Source organism: Triturus cristatus, chromosome 8 (assembly GCF_964204655.1).
Source record: "Triturus cristatus chromosome 8, aTriCri1.1, whole genome shotgun sequence".
NCBI lineage: Eukaryota > Metazoa > Chordata > Amphibia > Caudata > Salamandridae > Triturus > Triturus cristatus.
In genome coordinates this window covers 56320497-56337399 of record NC_140591.1, presented here as the reverse complement: position 1 = coordinate 56337399, position 16903 = coordinate 56320497, and the positions used below count along the sequence as shown (strand labels likewise).

The 16903-nt window shown below is 37.5% G+C and overlaps 4 non-coding genes across 4 annotated transcripts; all 4 read right to left on the bottom strand.

Moving 5' to 3' along the window:
* Positions 1–243: 243 nt before the first annotated feature.
* TRNAF-GAA (transfer RNA phenylalanine (anticodon GAA)) lies at positions 244–316 on the bottom strand. The gene has a single exon. It is a non-coding gene; the product is annotated as a tRNA-Phe (tRNA).
* A 5763-nt stretch (positions 317–6079) lies between these two features.
* Positions 6080–6152, bottom strand: TRNAF-GAA (transfer RNA phenylalanine (anticodon GAA)). Its single transcript has one exon. It is a non-coding gene; the product is annotated as a tRNA-Phe (tRNA).
* Positions 6153–8996: 2844 nt separating this feature from the next.
* Positions 8997–9069, bottom strand: TRNAF-GAA (transfer RNA phenylalanine (anticodon GAA)). The gene has a single exon. It is a non-coding gene; the product is annotated as a tRNA-Phe (tRNA).
* A 5763-nt stretch (positions 9070–14832) lies between these two features.
* Positions 14833–14905, bottom strand: TRNAF-GAA (transfer RNA phenylalanine (anticodon GAA)). Its single transcript has one exon. It is a non-coding gene; the product is annotated as a tRNA-Phe (tRNA).
* Between the last annotated feature and the right edge of the window lie 1998 nt (positions 14906–16903).

The window sequence follows — 16903 nt, the reverse complement described above, 5'->3', positions numbered from 1 at the left end:
GAACTGGAGGCTGATGCAGGCAAAGCTTTACTTTCAATTAAAGGAAGAATTGGGAAATAAAGGAGGCAAAGTTGAATACAAGAGAGGTGGAAGCAAGTTTGAAAGAAAGACAGAAAGTAAATAATATGTTGAATTAATTGTATTGTCGATTATCTTGATAAAAGGTTTTGATCATTATAAACAAAGTCAATATGAGTTGACTCAAAATAGTCTTTGTGGCATGCAAAGCAGAAGTTCAAAATGTGCCGAAACCCGGGATCGAACCAGGGACCTTTAGATCTTCAGTCTAACGCTCTCCCAACTGAGCTATTTCGGCCTGCCAGCAGTTATAGTATTCAGCCTCTTTTTTTGAACAATCCCAGAACAGAGATGCAGAACCTGGATTTTCAATCTGAGGTTAGAGCTGTGTTTTAATGTGTCCTGCATTGTTCAGCAGCTAACTGGTGAAATGGGTGAGTAGCGTTTTTGGGATAAATGTTAGGTCGTTTTTCTTTTAAAACTCTGAGTGGACCAGCACTGTATTACACAGACGTATGTCGCCTGAGTAGGTAAGCTATGTCATCTCAATACTGACAACTTTGTTCAAGGAGAAGTGAAAGCTGATGCAGACAAGAGTTTACTTTGAAAAAAGTATAAAATGGGATAAATTCGTCATCAAAGCTGATGGCAAGAGAGGTGGAAGCAAGTTTAGAAGGAGGACAGAAAGACAACTTTTTGTTGAAGTTATCATGTTGTTGATCAGTTGATAAAATATTTTGAGAAATAAAGAAAAAAAACTAGAGCTGATTTCAAGAAATATTTTGCAAGAATGTAGGATCCCCTCGCACTGTGCTGAAAGTCAGGATTGAATCAGGTACCTTAAGCTCTTCAGTCTAACGATCTCCCAACTGAGATATTTCAGCCAACAAGTCCCTGTGGCCTCCTGATGTATTATTAATAATTGTAGACGATACATACAGAACCTGGTCATTCTATTTTCGTTTATAGTTATGTGTTAAAGTGTCCAGTATCATTCAGCAGGTAACTTGGTCTGATGAGTGAATATCCTTTTTAGGGGACAAGGTAGGTAGAATTTTTTTTTCTAAACTCTGAATTGACTTATACTCTGAAACACAGACCTATATGGCCAGGGTGTACAAGCTATGTCATCTGACTACTGACAGTTTTGTATAAGGGGAATTGGAGGCTGATGCAGGCAAAGCTTTACTTTAAAATAAAGCAAGAAGTTGCAAATAAATGAGGCATAATTGAATACAAGAGAGGTGGAAGCAAGTTTGAAAGGAAGACAGAAAGTAAATAATATGTTGAATTGATTGTGTTGTTGATCAGATTGATAAAAGGTTTTGATAAAGAAGAGCGTTGATTTAACTCCAAACAGCTTTTGTGACATGAAAAGCAGAAGTTGAAATTGTGCCGAAACCCGGGATTGAACCAGGGACCTTTAGATCTTCTGTCTAACGCTCTCCCAACTGAGCTATTTCAGCCTGCTGGTAGTTTGGGTCTTCATCCTTTCTTTTAAACTTCCCAAGAAAATAGATGCTCAACCTCATGCTAGAGCTATGTTTTAAGATGTCCTGTATCATTCATCAGTTAACGGGTGCAATAGGTAAATAGCATTTTTCGGATCCAGGTTAGGTAGCTTTTGTTTTTTACTCTGAATGGACTAGCACCATATTACACAGAGGTATTTGGCCTGAGTAGGTAAGCTATGTCATCTGAATACTGAAATCTGTGTTCAAGGAGAAGTGGAAGCTGATGCAGACAAGAGTTTACTTTACAAAAAAGCATGAAATAGGAAACATTTGTAGTCGAAGCTGAATGCAAGAGAGGTGGAAGCAAATTTAGAAGGAGGACAGAAAGACAATTCTATGTTGAATTGATCATGTTGTCGATCAGTTGATCAAATATTTTGATAAATAAAGAAAGAAAAACTTGAGCTGATACCAAGAAATATTTTGTGAGAAGCAAGAAACCTCTCAGACTTTTCCGAAACCCAGCATTGAACAAGGGACTTTTAGATTTTCAATCTAACACTCTCCCAACTGAGCTATTTCATCCAGCTGGCCATTTTGGCTTTCTGTTGTATTTTTGATAATTGTTAAAGATAAATGCAGACCCTGGTCATTCTATCTGCATGTGCAGTTATGTGTTAAATTGTCCAATATTATTCAGCAGCTAAATTGGTCTGATGGGTGAATTTCCTTTTTAGGAGCCAAGTTAGTTAGAAGATGTTTGTAAACTATGAATGGACTTATACTCAGACACACAGACCTATATGGCGAGGGTAGGCAAACTAGGTCATCTGACTACTAACAGTTTTGTATAAGGGGAACTCGAGGCTGATGCAGGCAAAGCTTTACTTTCAATTAAAGGAAGAATTGGCAAATAAAGCAGGTAAAGTTGAATACAAGAGAGGTGGAAGCAAGTTTGACAGAAAGACAGAATGTAAAAAATATGTTGAAATGGTTGTCTTATCGATCAGCTTGATAAAAGGTTTTGATCATTATAAACAACGTCAATATGAGTTGACTCCAAATAGCATTTGTGGCATGCAAAGCAAAAGTTCAAAATGTGCCTAAACCCGGGATTGAACCAGGGACCTTTAGATATTCAGTCTACTGCTCTCCCAACTGAGCTATTTCATCCAGCTGGCAAGTTTGGCTTTCTGTTGTATTTTTTATAATTGTTAAAGATAAATGCAGAACCTGGTCACTCTATCTGCGTGTGCAGTTATGTGTTAAATTGTCCAGTATTATTCAGTAGCTAAATTGGTCTGATGGGTGAATTTCCTTTTTAGGAGCCAAGTTAGTTAGATGATGTTTGTAAACTATGAATGGACTTATACTCAGAAACACAGACCTATATGGCGAGGGTCGGCAAGCTAGGTCATCTGACTACTAACAGTTTTGTATAAGGGGAACTGGAGGCTGATGCAGGCAAAGCTTTACTTTCAATTAAAGGAAGAATTGGGAAATAAAGGAGGCAAAGTTGAATACAAGAGAGGTGGAAGCAAGTTTGAAAGAAAGACAGAAAGTAAATAATATGTTGAATTAATTGTATTGTTGATTATCTTGATAAAAGGTTTTGATCATTATAAACAAAGTCAATATGAGTTGACTCAAAATAGTCTTTGTGGCATGCAAAGCAGAAGTTCAAAATGTGCCGAAACCCGGGATCGAACCAGGGACCTTTAGATCTTCAGTCTAACGCACTCCCAACTGAGCTATTTCGGCCTGCCAGCAGATATAGTATTCAGCCTCTTTTTTTGAACAATCCCAGAACAGAGATGCAGAACCTGGATTTTCAATCTGAGGTTAGAGCTGTGTTTTAATGTGTCCTGCATTGTTCAGCAGCTAACTGGTGAAATGGGTGAGTAGCGTTTTTGGGATAAATGTTAGGTCGTTTTTCTTTTAAAACTCTAAGTGGACCAGCACTGTATTACACAGACGTATGTCGCCTGAGTAGGTAAGCTATGTCATCTCAATACTGACAACTTTGTTCAAGGAGAAGTGAAAGCTGATGCAGACAAGAGTTTACTTTGAAAAAAGTGTAAAATGGGATAAATTCGTCATCAAAGCTGATGGCAAGAGAGGTGGAAGCAAGTTTAGAAGGAGGACAGAAAGACAACTTTTTGTTGAAGTTATCATGTTGTTGATCAGTTGATAAAATATTTTGAGAAATAAAGAAAAAAAAACCTAGAGCTGATTTCAAGAAATATTTTGCAAGAATGTAGGATCCCCTCGCACTGTGCTGAAAGTCAGGATTGAATCAGGTACCTTAAGCTCTTCAGTCTAACGATCTCCCAACTGAGATATTTCAGCCAACAAGTCCCTGTGGCCTCCTGATGTATTATTAATAATTGTAGACGATACATACAGAACCTGGTCATTCTATTTTCGTTTATAGTTATGTGTTAAAGTGTCCAGTATCATTCAGCAGGTAACTTGGTCTGATGAGTGAATATCCTTTTTAGGGGACAATGTAGGTAGAATTTTTTTTTCTAAACTCTGAATTGACTTATACTCTGAAACACAGACCTATATGGCCAGGGTGTACAAGCTATGTCATCTGACTACTGACAGTTTTGTATAAGGGGAATTGGAGGCTGATGCAGGCAAAGCTTTACTTTAAAATAAAGCAAGAAGTTTCAAATAAATGAGGCATAGTTGAATACAAGAGAGGTGGAAGCAAGTTTGAAAGGAAGACAGAAAGTAAATAATATGTTGAATTGATTGTGTTGTTGATCAGATTGATAAAAGGTTTTGATAAAGAAGAGCGTTGATTTAACTCCAAACAGCTTTTGTGACATGAAAAGCAGAAGTTGAAATTGTGCAGAAACCCGGGATTGAACCAGGGACCTTTAGATCTTCAGTCTAACACGCTCCCAACTGAGCTATTTCCGCCTGCTGGTAGGTTGGGTCTTCATCCTTTCTTTTAAACTTCCCAAGAAAATAGATGCTCAACCTCATGCTAGAGCTATGTTTTAAGATGTCCTGTATCATTCATCAGTTAACGGGTGCAATAGGTAAATAGCATTTTTCGGATCCAGGTTAGGTAGCTTTTGTTTTTTACTCTGAATGTACTAGCACCATATTACACAGAGGTATTTGGCCTGAGTAGGTAAGCTATGTCATCTGAATACTGAAATCTGTGTTCAAGGAGAAGTGGAAGCTGATGCAGACAAGAGTTTACTTTACAAAAAAGCATGAAATAGGAAACATTTGTAGTCTAAGCTGAATGCAAGAGAGGTGGAAGCAAATTTAGAAGGAGGACAGAAAGACAATTCTATGTTGAATTGATCATGTTGTCGATCAGTTGATCAAATATTTTGATAAATAAAGAAAGAAAAACTTGAGCTGATACCAAGAAATATTTTGTGAGAAGCAAGAAACCTCTCAGACTTTTCCGAAACCCAGCATTGAACAAGGGACTTTTAGATTTTCAATCTAACACTCTCCCAACTGAGCTATTTCATCCAGCTGGCCATTTTGGCTTTCTGTTGTATTTTTGATAATTGTTAAAGATAAATGCAGACCCTGGTCATTCTATCTGCATGTGCAGTTATGTGTTAAATTGTCCAATATTATTCAGCAGCTAAATTGGTCTGATGGGTGAATTTCCTTTTTAGGAGCCAAGTTAGTTAGAAGATGTTTGTAAACTATGAATGGACTTATACTCAGACACACAGACCTATATGGCGAGGGTAGGCAAACTAGGTCATCTGACTACTAACAGTTTTGTATAAGGGGAACTCGAGGCTGATGCAGGCAAAGCTTTACTTTCAATTAAAGGAAGAATTGGCAAATAAAGCAGGTAAAGTTGAATACAAGAGAGGTGGAAGCAAGTTTGACAGAAAGACAGAATGTAAAAAATATGTTGAAATGGTTGTCTTATCGATCAGCTTGATAAAAGGTTTTGATCATTATAAACAACGTCAATATGAGTTGACTCCAAATAGCATTTGTGGCATGCAAAGCAGAAGTTCAAAATGTGCCTAAACCCGGGATTGAACCAGGGACCTTTAGATCTTCAGTCTACTGCTCTCCCAACTGAGCTATTTCATCCAGCTGGCAATTTTGGCATTCTGTTGTATTTTTTATAATTGTTAAAGATAAATGCAGAACCTGGTCACTCTATCTGCATGTGCAGTTATGTGTTAAATTGTCCAGTATTATTCAGTAGCTAAATTGGTCTGATGGGTGAATTTCCTTTTTAGGAGCCAAGTTAGTTAGATGATGTTTGTAAACTATGAATGGACTTATACTCAGAAACACAGACCTATATGGCGAGGGTCGGCAAGCTAGGTCATCTGACTACTAACAGTTTTGTATAAGGGGAACTGGAGGCTGATGCAGGCAAAGCTTTACTTTCAATTAAAGGAAGAATTGGGAAATAAAGGAGGCAAAGTTGAATACAAGAGAGGTGGAAGCAAGTTTGAAAGAAAGACAGAAAGTAAATAATATGTTGAATTAATTGTATTGTCGATTATCTTGATAAAAGGTTTTGATCATTATAAACAAAGTCAATATGAGTTGACTCAAAATAGTCTTTGTGGCATGCAAAGCAGAAGTTCAAAATGTGCCGAAACCCGGGATCGAACCAGGGACCTTTAGATCTTCAGTCTAACGCTCTCCCAACTGAGCTATTTCGGCCTACTAGCAGTTATAGTATTCAGCCTCTTTTTTTGAACAATCCCAGAACAGAGATGCAGAACCTGGATTTTCAATCTGAGGTTAGAGCTGTGTTTTAATGTGTCCTGCATTGTTCAGCAGCTAACTGGTGAAATGGGTGAGTAGCGTTTTTGGGATAAATGTTAGGTCGTTTTTCTTTTAAAACTCTGAGTGGACCAGCACTGTATTACACAGACGTATGTCGCCTGAGTAGGTAAGCTATGTCATCTCAATACTGACAACTTTGTTCAAGGAGAAGTGAAAGCTGATGCAGACAAGAGTTTACTTTGAAAAAAGTATAAAATGGGATAAATTCGTCATCAAAGCTGATGGCAAGAGAGGTGGAAGCAAGTTTAGAAGGAGGACAGAAAGACAACTTTTTGTTGAAGTTATCATGTTGTTGATCAGTTGATAAAATATTTTGAGAAATAAAGAAAAAAAAACTAGAGCTGATTTCAAGAAATATTTTGCAAGAATGTAGGATCCCCTCGCACTGTGCTGAAAGTCAGGATTGAATCAGGTACCTTAAGCTCTTCAGTCTAACGATCTCCCAACTGAGATATTTCAGCCAACAAGTCCCTGTGGCCTCCTGATGTATTATTAATAATTGTAGACGATACATACAGAACCTGGTCATTCTATTTTCGTTTATAGTTATGTGTTAAAGTGTCCAGTATCATTCAGCAGGTAACTTGGTCTGATGTGTGAATATCCTTTTTAGGGGACAAGGTAGGTAGAATTTTTTTTTCTAAACTCTGAATTGACTTATACTCTGAAACACAGACCTATATGGCCAGGGTGTACAAGCTATGTCATCTGACTACTGACAGTTTTGTATAAGGGGAATTGGAGGCTGATGCAGGCAAAGCTTTACTTTAAAATAAAGCAAGAAGTTGCAAATAAATGAGGCATAGTTGAATACAAGAGAGGTGGAAGCAAGTTTGAAAGGAAGACAGAAAGTAAATAATATGTTGAATTGATTGTGTTGTTGATCAGATTGATGAAAGGTTTTGATAAAGAAGAGCGTTGATTTAACTCCAAACAGCTTTTGTGACATGAAAAGCAGAAGTTGAAATTGTGCCGAAACCCAGGATTGAATCAGGGACCTTTAGATCTTCACTCTAACGCTCTCCCAACTGAGCTATTTCAGCCTGCTGGTAGTTTGGGTCTTCATCCTTTCTTTTAAACTTCCCAAGAAAATAGATGCTCATCCTCATGCTAGAGCTATGTTTTAAGATGTCCTGTATCATTCATCAGTTAACGGGTGCAATAGGTAAATAGCATTTTTCGGATCCAAGTTAGGTAGCTTTTTTTTTTACTCTGAATGGACTAGCACCATATTACACAGAGGTATTTGGCCTGAGTAGGTAAGCTATGTCATCTGAATACTGAAATCTGTGTTCAAGGAGAAGTGGAAGCTGATGCAGACAAGAGTTTACTTTACAAAAAAGCATGAAATAGGAAACATTTGTAGTCGAAGCTGAATGCAAGAGAGGTGGAAGCAAATTTAGAAGGAGGACAGAAAGACAATTCTATGTTGAATTGATCATGTTGTCGATCAGTTGATCAAATATTTTGATAAATAAAGAAAGAAAAACTTGAGCTGATACCAAGAAATATTTTGTGAGAAGCAAGAAACCTCTCAGACTTTTCCGAAACCCAGCATTGAACAAGGGACTTTTAGATTTTCAATCTAACACTCTCCCAACTGAGCTATTTCATCCAGCTGGCCATTTTGGCTTTCTGTTGTATTTTTGATAATTGTTAAAGATAAATGCAGACCCTGGTCATTCTATCTGCATGTGCAGTTATGTGTTAAATTGTCCAATATTATTCAGCAGCTAAATTGGTCTGATGGGTGAATTTCCTTTTTAGGAGCCAAGTTAGTTAGAAGATGTTTGTAAACTATGAATGGACTTATACTCAGACACACAGACCTATATGGCGAGGGTAGGCAAACTAGGTCATCTGACTACTAACAGTTTTGTATAAGGGGAACTCGAGGCTGATGCAGGCAAAGCTTTACTTTCAATTAAAGGAAGAATTGGCAAATAAAGCAGGTAAAGTTGAATACAAGAGAGGTGGAAGCAAGTTTGACAGAAAGACAGAATGTAAAAAATATGTTGAAATGGTTGTCTTATCGAATAGCTTGATAAAAGATTTTGATCATTATAAACAACGTCAATATGAGTTGACTCCAAATAGCATTTGTGGCATGCAAAGCAGAAGTTCAAAATGTGCCTAAACCCGGGATTGAACCAGGGACCTTTAGATCTTCAGTCTACTGCTCTCCCAACTGAGCTATTTCATCCAGCTGGCAATTTCGGCTTTCTGTTGTATTTTTTATAATTGTTAAAGATAAATGCAGAACCTGGTCACTCTATCTGCATGTGCAGTTATGTGTTAAATTGTCCAGTATTATTCAGTAGCTAAATTGGTCTGATGGGTGAATTTCCTTTTTAGGAGCCAAGTTAGTTAGATGATGTTTGTAAACTATGAATGTACTTATACTCAGAAACACAGACCTATATGGCGAGGGTCGGCAAGCTAGGTCATCTGACTACTAACAGTTTTGTATAAGGGGAACTGGAGGCTGATGCAGGCAAAGCTTTACTTTCAATTAAAGGAAGAATTGGCAAATAAAGCAGGTAAAGTTGAATACAAGAGAGGTGGAAGCAAGTTTGAAAGAAAGACAGAAAGTAAATAATATGTTGAATTAATTGTATTGTCGATTATCTTGATAAAAGGTTTTGATCATTATAAACAAAGTCAATATGAGTTGACTCAAAATAGTTTTTGTGGCATGCAAAGCAGAAGTTCAAAACGTGCCGAAACCCGGGATCGAACCAGGGACCTTTAGATCTTCAGTCTAACACTCTCCCAATTGAGCTATTTCGGCCTGCCAGCAGCTATAGTATTCAGCCTCTTTTTTTGAACAATCCCAGAACAGAGATGCAGAACCTGGATTTTCAATCTGAGGTTAGAGCTGTGTTTTAATGTGTCCTGCATTGTTCAGCAGCTAACTGGTGAAATGGGTGAGTAGCGTTTTTGGGATAAATGTTAGGTCGTTTTTCTTTTAAAACTCTGAGTGGACCAGCACTGTATTACACAGACGTATGTCGCCTGAGTAGGTAAGCTATGTCATCTCAATACTGACAACTTTGTTCAAGGAGAAGTGAAAGCTGATGCAGACAAGAGTTTACTTTGAAAAAAGTATAAAATGGGATAAATTCGTCATCAAAGTTGATGGCAAGAGAGGTGGAAGCAAGTTTAGAAGGAGGACAGAAAGACAACTTTTTGTTGAAGTTATCATGTTGTTGATCAGTTGATAAAATATTTTGAGAAATAAAGAAAAAAAACTAGAGCTGATTTCAAGAAATATTTTGCAAGAATGTAGGATCCCCTCGCACTGTGCTGAAAGTCAGGATTGAATCAGGTACCTTAAGCTCTTCAGTCTAACGATCTCCCAACTGAGATATTTCAGCCAACAAGTCCCTGTGGCCTCCTGATGTATTATTAATAATTGTAGACGATACATACAGAACCTGGTCATTCTATTTTCGTTTATAGTTATGTGTTAAAGTGTCCAGTATCATTCAGCAGGTAACTTGGTCTGATGAGTGAATATCCTTTTTAGGGGACAAGGTAGGAAGAATTTTTTTTTCTAAACTCTGAATTGACTTATACTCTGAAACACAGACCTATATGGCCAGGGTGTACAAGCTATGTCATCTGACTACTGACAGTTTTGTATAAGGGGAATTGGAGGCTGATGCAGGCAAAGCTTTACTTTAAAATAAAGCAAGAAGTTGCAAATAAATGAGGCATAATTGAATACAAGAGAGGTGGAAGTAAGTTTGAAAGCAAGACAGAAAGTAAATAATATGTTGAATTGATTGTGTTGTTGATCAGATTGATAAAAGGTTTTGATAAAGAAGAGCGTTGATTTAACTCCAAACAGCTTTTGTGACATGAAAAGCAGAAGTTGAAATTGTGCCGAAACCCGGGATTGAACCAGGGACCTTTAGATCTTCTGTCTAACGCTCTCCCAACTGAGCTATTTCAGCCTGCTGGTAGTTTGGGTCTTCATCCTTTCTTTTAAACTTCCCAAGAAAATAGATGCTCAACCTCATGCTAGAGCTATGTTTTAAGATGTCCTGTATCATTCATCAGTTAACGGGTGCAATAGGTAAATAGCATTTTTCGGATCCAGGTTAGGTAGCTTTTGTTTTTTACTCTGAATGGACTAGCACCATATTACACAGAGGTATTTGGCCTGAGTAGGTAAGCTATGTCATCTGAATACTGAAATCTGTGTTCAAGGAGAAGTGGAAGCTGATGCAGACAAGAGTTTACTTTACAAAAAAGCATGAAATAGGAAACATTTGTAGTCGAAGCTGAATGCAAGAGAGGTGGAAGCAAACTTAGAAGGAGGACAGAAAGACAATTCTATGTTGAATTGATCATGTTGTCGATCAGTTGATCAAATATTTTGATAAATAAAGAAAGAAAAACTTGAGCTGATACCAAGAAATATTTTGTGAGAAGCAAGAAACCTCTCAGACTTTTCCGAAACCCAGCATTGAACAAGGGACTTTTAGATTTTCAATATAACACTCTCCCAACTGAGCTATTTCATCCAGCTGGCCATTTTGGCTTTCTGTTGTATTTTTGATAATTGTTAAAGATAAATGCAGACCCTGGTCATTCTATCTGCATGTGCAGTTATGTGTTAAATTGTCCAATATTATTCAGCAGCTAAATTGGTCTGATGGGTGAATTTCCTTTTTAGGAGCCAAGTTAGTTAGAAGATGTTTGTAAACTATGAATGGACTTATACTCAGACACACAGACCTATATGGCGAGGGTAGGCAAACTAGGTCATCTGACTACTAACAGTTTTGTATAAGGGGAACTCGAGGCTGATGCAGGCAAAGCTTTACTTTCAATTAAAGGAAGAATTGGCAAATAAAGCAGGTAAAGTTGAATACAAGAGAGGTGGAAGCAAGTTTGACAGAAAGACAGAATGTAAAAAATATGTTGAAATGGTTGTCTTATCGATCAGCTTGATAAAAGGTTTTGATCATTATAAACAACGTCAATATGAGTTGACTCCAAATAGCATTTGTGGCATGCAAAGCAAAAGTTCAAAATGTGCCTAAACCCGGGATTGAACCAGGGACCTTTAGATATTCAGTCTACTGCTCTCCCAACTGAGCTATTTCATCCAGCTGGCAAGTTTGGCTTTCTGTTGTATTTTTTATAATTGTTAAAGATAAATGCAGAACCTGGTCACTCTATCTGCGTGTGCAGTTATGTGTTAAATTGTCCAGTATTATTCAGTAGCTAAATTGGTCTGATGGGTGAATTTCCTTTTTAGGAGCCAAGTTAGTTAGATGATGTTTGTAAACTATGAATGGACTTATACTCAGAAACACAGACCTATATGGCGAGGGTCGGCAAGCTAGGTCATCTGACTACTAACAGTTTTGTATAAGGGGAACTGGAGGCTGATGCAGGCAAAGCTTTACTTTCAATTAAAGGAAGAATTGGGAAATAAAGGAGGCAAAGTTGAATACAAGAGAGGTGGAAGCAAGTTTGAAAGAAAGACAGAAAGTAAATAATATGTTGAATTAATTGTATTGTTGATTATCTTGATAAAAGGTTTTGATCATTATAAACAAAGTCAATATGAGTTGACTCAAAATAGTCTTTGTGGCATGCAAAGCAGAAGTTCAAAATGTGCCGAAACCCGGGATCGAACCAGGGACCTTTAGATCTTCAGTCTAACGCACTCCCAACTGAGCTATTTCGGCCTGCCAGCAGCTATAGTATTCAGCCTCTTTTTTTGAACAATCCCAGAACAGAGATGCAGAACCTGGATTTTCAATCTGAGGTTAGAGCTGTGTTTTAATGTGTCCTGCATTGTTCAGCAGCTAACTGGTGAAATGGGTGAGTAGCGTTTTTGGGATAAATGTTAGGTCGTTTTTCTTTTAAAACTCTAAGTGGACCAGCACTGTATTACACAGACGTATGTCGCCTGAGTAGGTAAGCTATGTCATCTCAATACTGACAACTTTGTTCAAGGAGAAGTGAAAGCTGATGCAGACAAGAGTTTACTTTGAAAAAAGTATAAAATGGGATAAATTCGTCATCAAAGCTGATGGCAAGAGAGGTGGAAGCAAGTTTAGAAGGAGGACAGAAAGACAACTTTTTGTTGAAGTTATCATGTTGTTGATCAGTTGATAAAATATTTTGAGAAATAAAGAAAAAAAAACCTAGAGCTGATTTCAAGAAATATTTTGCAAGAATGTAGGATCCCCTCGCACTGTGCTGAAAGTCAGGATTGAATCAGGTACCTTAAGCTCTTCAGTCTAACGATCTCCCAACTGAGATATTTCAGCCAACAAGTCCCTGTGGCCTCCTGATGTATTATTAATAATTGTAGACGATACATACAGAACCTGGTCATTCTATTTTCGTTTATAGTTATGTGTTAAAGTGTCCAGTATCATTCAGCAGGTAACTTGGTCTGATGAGTGAATATCCTTTTTAGGGGACAATGTAGGTAGAATTTTTTTTTCTAAACTCTGAATTGACTTATACTCTGAAACACAGACCTATATGGCCAGGGTGTACAAGCTATGTCATCTGACTACTGACAGTTTTGTATAAGGGGAATTGGAGGCTGATGCAGGCAAAGCTTTACTTTAAAATAAAGCAAGAAGTTTCAAATAAATGAGGCATAGTTGAATACAAGAGAGGTGGAAGCAAGTTTGAAAGGAAGACAGAAAGTAAATAATATGTTGAATTGATTGTGTTGTTGATCAGATTGATAAAAGGTTTTGATAAAGAAGAGCGTTGATTTAACTCCAAACAGCTTTTGTGACATGAAAAGCAGAAGTTGAAATTGTGCCGAAACCCGGGATTGAACCAGGGACCTTTAGATCTTCAGTCTAACGCGCTCCCAACTGAGCTATTTCCGCCTGCTGGTAGGTTGGGTCTTCATCCTTTCTTTTAAACTTCCCAAGAAAATAGATGCTCAACCTCATGCTAGAGCTATGTTTTAAGATGTCCTGTATCATTCATCAGTTAACGGGTGCAATAGGTAAATAGCATTTTTCGGATCCAGGTTAGGTAGCTTTTGTTTTTTACTCTGAATGTACTAGCACCATATTACACAGAGGTATTTGGCCTGAGTAGGTAAGCTATGTCATCTCAATACTGAAATCTGTGTTCAAGGAGAAGTGGAAGCTGATGCAGACAAGAGTTTACTTTACAAAAAAGCATGAAATAGGAAACATTTGTAGTCTAAGCTGAATGCAAGAGAGGTGGAAGCAAATTTAGAAGGAGGACAGAAAGACAATTCTATGTTGAATTGATCATGTTGTCGATCAGTTGATCAAATATTTTGATAAATAAAGAAAGAAAAACTTGAGCTGATACCAAGAAATATTTTGTGAGAAGCAAGAAACCTCTCAGACTTTTCCGAAACCCAGCATTGAACAAGGGACTTTTAGATTTTCAATCTAACACTCTCCCAACTGAGCTATTTCATCCAGCTGGCCATTTTGGCTTTCTGTTGTATTTTTGATAATTGTTAAAGATAAATGCAGACCCTGGTCATTCTATCTGCATGTGCAGTTATGTGTTAAATTGTCCAATATTATTCAGCAGCTAAATTGGTCTGATGGGTGAATTTCCTTTTTAGGAGCCAAGTTAGTTAGAAGATGTTTGTAAACTATGAATGGACTTATACTCAGACACACAGACCTATATGGCGAGGGTAGGCAAACTAGGTCATCTGACTACTAACAGTTTTGTATAAGGGGAACTCGAGGCTGATGCAGGCAAAGCTTTACTTTCAATTAAAGGAAGAATTGGCAAATAAAGCAGGTAAAGTTGAATACAAGAGAGGTGGAAGCAAGTTTGACAGAAAGACAGAATGTAAAAAATATGTTGAAATGGTTGTCTTATCGATCAGCTTGATAAAAGGTTTTGATCATTATAAACAACGTCAATATGAGTTGACTCCAAATAGCATTTGTGGCATGCAAAGCAGAAGTTCAAAATGTGCCTAATTCCGGGATTGAACCAGGGACCTTTAGATCTTCAGTCTACTGCTCTCCCAACTGAGCTATTTCATCCAGCTGGCAATTTTGGCATTCTGTTGTATTTTTTATAATTGTTAAAGATAAATGCAGAACCTGGTCACTCTATCTGCATGTGCAGTTATGTGTTAAATTGTCCAGTATTATTCAGTAGCTAAATTGGTCTGATGGGTGAATTTCCTTTTTAGGAGCCAAGTTAGTTAGATGATGTTTGTAAACTATGAATGGACTTATACTCAGAAACACAGACCTATATGGCGAGGGTCGGCAAGCTAGGTCATCTGACTACTAACAGTTTTGTATAAGGGGAACTGGAGGCTGATGCAGGCAAAGCTTTACTTTCAATTAAAGGAAGAATTGGGAAATAAAGGAGGCAAAGTTGAATACAAGAGAGGTGGAAGCAAGTTTGAAAGAAAGACAGAAAGTAAATAATATGTTGAATTAATTGTATTGTCGATTATCTTGATAAAAGGTTTTGATCATTATAAACAAAGTCAATATGAGTTGACTCAAAATAGTCTTTGTGGCATGCAAAGCAGAAGTTCAAAATGTGCCGAAACCCGGGATCGAACCAGGGACCTTTAGATCTTCAGTCTAACGCTCTCCCAACTGAGCTATTTCGGCCTGCCAGCAGTTATAGTATTCAGCCTCTTTTTTTGAACAATCCCAGAACAGAGATGCAGAACCTGGATTTTCAATCTGAGGTTAGAGCTGTGTTTTAATGTGTCCTGCATTGTTCAGCAGCTAACTGGTGAAATGGGTGAGTAGCGTTTTTGGGATAAATGTTAGGTCGTTTTTCTTTTAAAACTCTGAGTGGACCAGCACTGTATTACACAGACGTATGTCGCCTGAGTAGGTAAGCTATGTCATCTCAATACTGACAACTTTGTTCAAGGAGAAGTGAAAGCTGATGCAGACAAGAGTTTACTTTGAAAAAAGTATAAAATGGGATAAATTCGTCATCAAAGCTGATGGCAAGAGAGGTGGAAGCAAGTTTAGAAGGAGGACAGAAAGACAACTTTTTGTTGAAGTTATCATGTTGTTGATCAGTTGATAAAATATTTTGAGAAATAAAGAAAAAAAACTAGAGCTGATTTCAAGAAATATTTTGCAAGAATGTAGGATCCCCTCGCACTGTGCTGAAAGTCAGGATTGAATCAGGTACCTTAAGCTCTTCAGTCTAACGATCTCCCAACTGAGATATTTCAGCCAACAAGTCCCTGTGGCCTCCTGATGTATTATTAATAATTGTAGACGATACATACAGAACCTGGTCATTCTATTTTCGTTTATAGTTATGTGTTAAAGTGTCCAGTATCATTCAGCAGGTAACTTGGTCTGATGAGTGAATATCCTTTTTAGGGGACAAGGTAGGTAGAATTTTTTTTTCTAAACTCTGAATTGACTTATACTCTGAAACACAGACCTATATGGCCAGGGTGTACAAGCTATGTCATCTGACTACTGACAGTTTTGTATAAGGGGAATTGGAGGCTGATGCAGGCAAAGCTTTACTTTAAAATAAAGCAAGAAGTTGCAAATAAATGAGGCATAATTGAATACAAGAGAGGTGGAAGCAAGTTTGAAAGGAAGACAGAAAGTAAATAATATGTTGAATTGATTGTGTTGTTGATCAGATTGATAAAAGGTTTTGATAAAGAAGAGCATTGATTTAACTCCAAACAGCTTTTGTGACATGAAAAGCAGAAGTTGAAATTGTGCCGAAACCCGGGATTGAACCAGGGACCTTTAGATCTTCTGTCTAACGCTCTCCCAACTGAGCTATTTCAGCCTGCTGGTAGTTTGGGTCTTCATCCTTTCTTTTAAACTTCCCAAGAAAATAGATGCTCAACCTCATGCTAGAGCTATGTTTTAAGATGTCCTGTATCATTCATCAGTTAACGGGTGCAATAGGTAAATAGCATTTTTCGGATCCAGGTTAGGTAGCTTTTGTTTTTTACTCTGAATGGACTAGCACCATATTACACAGAGGTATTTGGCCTGAGTAGGTAAGCTATGTCATCTGAATACTGAAATCTGTGTTCAAGGAGAAGTGGAAGCTGATGCAGACAAGAGTTTACTTTACAAAAAAGCATGAAATAGGAAACATTTGTAGTCGAAGCTGAATGCAAGAGAGGTGGAAGCAAATTTAGAAGGAGGACAGAAAGACAATTCTATGTTGAATTGATCATGTTGTCGATCAGTTGATCAAATATTTTGATAAATAAAGAAAGAAAAACTTGAGCTGATACCAAGAAATATTTTGTGAGAAGCAAGAAACCTCTCAGACTTTTCCGAAACCCAGCATTGAACAAGGGACTTTTAGATTTTCAATATAACACTCTCCCAACTGAGCTATTTCATCCAGCTGGCCATTTTGGCTTTCTGTTGTATTTTTGATAATTGTTAAAGATAAATGCAGACCCTGGTCATTCTATCTGCATGTGCAGTTATGTGTTAAATTGTCCAATATTATTCAGCAGCTAAATTGGTCTGATGGGTGAATTTCCTTTTTAGGAGCCAAGTTAGTTAGAAGATGTTTGTAAACTATGAATGGACTTATACTCAGACACACAGACCTATATGACGAGGGTAGGCAAACTAGGTCATCTGACTACTAAC